This window comes from Carettochelys insculpta, chromosome 1 (genome assembly GCF_033958435.1).
Source record: "Carettochelys insculpta isolate YL-2023 chromosome 1, ASM3395843v1, whole genome shotgun sequence".
NCBI classification, from domain to species: Eukaryota; Metazoa; Chordata; order Testudines; family Carettochelyidae; genus Carettochelys; species Carettochelys insculpta.
This window is the reverse complement of record NC_134137.1, coordinates 300,351,498-300,356,918: the sequence shown is the minus strand read 5'-3', so window position 1 is coordinate 300,356,918 and position 5,421 is coordinate 300,351,498. Positions and strand designations below refer to the sequence as shown.

Sequence of the window (5,421 nt, the reverse complement as noted above, 5' to 3'; positions counted from 1 at the left end):
AGCCAAAAGATCAGCCCCCCACACCCCCTCCAGCTGGTGGGAGCTACATAGAAATTTTACATGCAGAAATTTTACATGCAGAAATTTTACAAAAAAGATGGCAGAACTGCTTACCAACACAAATAGCATTGTACTTCGTGGCTACGTCTAGTTTTTAACCTCACACCAGCCCATATTATTAAAACAGACTAATTTTTCTCAATATTAGATCTCAGGTAAGTCTTGATTCAAAATACACATGAAGGTAAAGTTTGAAAATATATATTTTTTTAATTTCCTAATTTTGGAGTTGAGGTCCGCCTAAGTTTAAACATGGCTTCCTTTTTGTGCCTGGCAGAGTGAAAGGTCCAGTGACTGAATCATAACCACCTTCACTTTGTTACAACTTCACATAATCAATTTAAAAATAGGACCAATACTATCTGATTAAGGTGATCAACAACACTGTGGTAATAACCTAATAAGGACAACAACTGCAGCAACAGTCACAGTATGAAATGGTGCCCATATCGTCCATTTTTTTTCCTTTTAATCATGAAACTTGCAATATTTCATGCTTTGCTGAAATTCCCACAACCTGGACATGAGAAATTACATGTGAAGTTCAGCTGTCATTGTAAAAGAAAGTAAGATTCTAGCTCTCATGGTTGTGGAACATATTTAGAAAACATGACCCTTGTGCATCCTGAAGGTTCAAAAAACAGAAGTTACTTAGACTTAGGTCCGCCTGTGCATCTGGGCACATTGGGCAACAAGTGCTCACCAGCGATTTCGGTCGGCTGCAAATAATTCCGCCTCCTCCCATGATATACCAATGGTTAATAAGTCTTCCTTAAATGTGGTGCACCAGGTCTTGAGTGGCCTGCCTCTCTTCCTTCTTCCCTCTGCCGGTATCCATCTCATTGCAGTCTTTGGGTGCAGTTGATTTGGCAGATGCAGAATGTGTCCAGCAAACCGCACTCTGTGCTCTGTCACGATATCCTGCAGTGCCCGTGACCCGCATCTTTGTAGTATCTCCTCATTGGTAACACGATCGCGGTAGGTGACACCCAGGATCTTTCGTAAGCAACGCTGGTGGAATACATTGAGCTTGCGTGCTACTCTTGACATTATTTTCCATGTTTCACTAGCATAAATGGCGACTGGCATGATGATGGTGTTATACAGTCGAACTTTTTTTGCAGTGTCGATTGTTGGTGCAGACCAAATTGGGTGCAGTCTTTGGAACACTGCTGACACCTTACCGATTCTGCAGTTAACATCTGCCTCAACACCTCCATTGTTAGACAGAGTGCTGCCAAGATAGGTGAACTGCTGTACTTCTTCTGTGGGTTGGCGTCCGACCACTAGTGGTGGGTTTGTCTGAGTGTTCCCGACCCGCATCAACTTTGTTTTATCACTATTTATCCTCAGCCCAATTTTGCCGGCTTCTGCTTCCAAATTTGTCATCATGCCTTGCAAGTATTCGCTCGTTTCTGCTAGCAGTGCAATATCATCTGCAAAGTCCAGATCTGTGAGTCAACGCTGATCTTTTCATGGGATACCTAGATGTGCGTCGCTCGTCGTCTTTCTCATGATGAAGTCCACTGCCAGAAGGAACAAGAATGGAGACAGGACACATCCTTGATGCACTCCAGAGTCAATGTTGAAGAAATCTGTCATCCCGTTATCGGTCCTCATGCAGCAATTAGAGTTTAGATAAAGATTTCGGAAGATGTTGATGTAGTGTTGTGGGATTCCATATGTTCGCACTATGTTCCATAATGATTCTCTATGAAGGCTGTCAAACGCCTTTTTAAAGTCGATGTAGTTAATTAACAACGGCCGTTGGAACTCGATACTCTGTTTGATGACATTGCGCAATGTGAAGATCTGCTCACTACACAATCGTCCGCAGCGAAATCTGGCTTGCTCTTCATGCAGCATTTTATCCAACACGCTGTGCAACCTCCTGAGTAGGACGATGCAGAAGACCTTACCTGGGACTGAAAGGAGCATGATACCTCTCCAATCATTACAATCAATGACATTCCCCTTCTTTAGTAACTTGACAATCATTCCCTTCCTCTACTCGCCTGGGACACGCTCTGTTCTCCAACATTCATTCAACAGCCCTCTCAGTTCCTGCACCACTGAGTTTCCACCATACTTCAATAGTTCAGCTGCAATTTGGTCTAGGCCAGCAGCCTTGTTGTTCTTTAGCGCCTTTATCGTTCTATGTGTTTCCTCAATCGTGATCATGTCTAGGTCTACTTCCAGCTCATCAGGGAGATTGAAGTTACTGAAGTCGTAGGTTGCGGTTGGGTTCGGTTGATTCAGTGTTTCTTTGAAGTGTTCTACCCAGCGTGCATCTTGCTCTTCTTCACTGAGTAAGATCCTCCCATTCTTGTCTTTGATGGGAACGTTGCTATTGCTTCTTGCTCCTGTTAACTCCCGGACAATACGAAATAGTGTCTTGGTGTCGCATTTCTTCACTGTCTCTTGTGCTTCGGCACCTTTATGTTCTAACCATTCTTTCTTGTCAGCGTGACAGCTTTTCTTGACTCTGTGATCCAGCAACTGGTACTTCGCCACAGCTTCCGCTTTCTCACCTGACGACTTTGCCTGATCTCTTTGCCTTTTCGCAACCTTACATTCATCGATCAACTGCCAGGTCCTGTCCTGTATCCAGCGTTCTTTTTGTGTGCCTCTGCTTTGACCAATCATCTCTTCTGCAATCTCAGTCACTGCTCTTTTGAACTGAATCCTCTGGTCTTCGAGTGAAGTTTCACGTTGCATTTGTTGAAATCGGTTTCTAAGTTTAAGTTTGTACTGTTCAGCTGTGGCTTGGCTTCTTAACTTTTCAACTGCATAGGGTCAAGCTGTTTATCATTCTTGTTTTCTTTTAAGGCGAAGACGGAGCGATGCCATCAAAAGATGGTAGTCTGACCCAACATCAGCTCCAAGGTGTACTCTCACATCTAGTAGAGCTGGTCGCCATCATTTGCTGATGCAGAAATAGACTATTTCACTGTTAGTGATACCATCAGGCAACCGCCCTGTTTTCTTGTGGATATTCTTGTGTGCAAAATAGGTGTTTCCAATGCACAAGTTGTTCATGCTACAGAATAGTAGTAAGCACTCTCCATTGTCGCTCGTTTGCTTTGACAGTCCATACGGGCCAATCACATGTTCCCATCCCTGTCTTTTGTTATCTATTTGCACGTTCATATCACCTATGAGTAACTTGATGTCATGATTGGGAACATCACTGATGGTGTCTTGTAACAGATCATAAAACTCATCTTTTTCAGGTTTGTCGGCATCCTCAGTTGGTGCATACAGTTGGATGATTGTAGTTTTCACATGCCTTGAATTGAATCTTCCTGTGATAATACGTTCGTTCACTGGCTTCCATCCAACCAGTGCCCATGACTCTTCCTTACTTAATATCAGGCCTACGCCGTGTATATGCTGACTATCGTTCCCTGAATAAAGAATGGCTTTCCCATCACTAACTATCCTATGACTTCCTGTCCATCTCATCTCGCTAGTGCTTAAGAGGTCCATTCGATAACTGTCAAATTCACGGAGCAATTGCGCTAGCTTTCCACATTGATATAAGGTCCTTATATTCCATGTTCCAGTTTTTGTTGTGGTTTTGGCACTTAAAATCGAGCTCTGCATTGGGTACTGAACTTCGTTTCGGCTTTCATCCAGCACCATCATAAAAAAAGAGTCAATACCTTTGCGCCGAGTTAATTTTTGTTTATTTTGTTTGGTTGCACTTATTGTTTCTGTAGCAATTGGTAGGTTTTACGGGATCGAGTTGCTAGCCCGACACCCAACCTTCCTCCTTTTTCATCTGGGCTTAGGACCAGCAATGGCAGAGTTCAAAAAGAGAAGGAAACCTAAAATAACTGAGCATTTATAAGTTTTCCAAATACGATTATTTTAAAACTGCTTTTATGACCCTAAGGGGATTTTTGAATATTTGGGAATGGAAATACTGATACTTCAGTGGTTTAAATGTATGTTGATGAAGAATTCACAAACAACTATGGACAGTGAAAAATTATTTTAAAAAATCAATAGTGTCTCCATGAAAAATACAAAAGAGCAAAGTTTGTCAAATGAACTGCTCCTAAAAAATTCTGCTTTGTCTCTAACAAACAGTATATACAGTGATAAAGAGTAAACTGTATTTTTAAAATTCACTTTAGATTTCAGTATCCTAAAATACCATTAGAAATCATAGAGAATATATGGGAAAGTTTCCTTTGACATTTCACTAGAATTTTGTTTTTCCTGTGTGGTGTTAATAGGTTGGAAGTAGGATGTAATTAAATATATTCAAACCAAGGTACTTATAAACCTTAAAGTGTCATTCTGCTACATAAAGTAACTTTATGGGAAAGATGTGGTGGAATTATTTGTCCAGCCACAATGAAAGCAGGACAGGAGACACTCAATATGGATTTAATCAGGCTGCACTTGTATTATTAAATGTCTGGAACTACCCGGTAGATGACAGTGTACGGTGCAGGTAACCCCTGTTTTTCTGTAATTATTCATTGGGCTTCCAACAACTCTCAGTCTTTTTCCATTCAGGTCCCTCCAGCAAATCTATTGCCAAAACCTCACCAGTCACCCCTCCTCACAGGAAGGTCTGTAAGAAAGAGGGTCTGGGCTCCCTGCCATTACAACATAGGAGCTCCAAGCCTCAAACCATTCAGTTCCTTTAACTAGCATCTCCTTTTTAAGTCCTTTACTGGGCGTGGTGTGGTCTCTTTGCTATGAACTATCTGCACTGGACATCTGCCACAAGGAGGTGCCAGCAATTAGTTTGACTGTCTCTGCCCCTCACCCAGGTGGGTTCCTAGACATTGTCAATGACTCACCAAGTGTGAAAGGTGAAGCCACATTCTTCCAAATGCACTTGGTTGTACTCTAAACCATTCAAAGGATCATTAGCTGCCACAGCCATGTACTGCAACAACCGCCCCTTCCTGATGGGCTACATAGGTGATCGATATGCTGGATACTCTAATGCCATGGCTGTGTAGTGCCAGCAGAACCTACTTGTGGTCCTTGCAAGCTCCTTGTGCAAATCACCTCACTCTGTAGAACTGAAAATAAACCAGAGACTCTACTCTGCCTGTGTAAAATCATGGACACTCGCTTGGGAGGAAAACCAATATTAAGGCTTAAAGTCAGGCAGTGGAGACCATAGACCATCAATCAGAAACACATCTTTTATTGGCAGAGAGCACTAATATGCCAGTCTTGCATTCAGCATGGTACCCAGATATGCTAATGTAATGGGAGTGCCCTCTCTTTTGTCCTTTGTAAGGGGTACCCACAAATGTTTTTGCCAGCCCACCTCATTCATTACCCTGTTAATGGACCCACCTTGTGGTGATGATAGCTGGTGTATCCCTT

At 42.4% G+C, this 5,421-nt stretch overlaps 1 pseudogene; it reads right to left on the bottom strand.

Annotated features, from left to right (window-relative positions):
* Positions 1–2,067: 2,067 nt before the first annotated feature.
* LOC142018019 (uncharacterized) lies at positions 2,068–3,705 on the bottom strand (annotated as a pseudogene).
* Between the last annotated feature and the right edge of the window lie 1,716 nt (positions 3,706–5,421).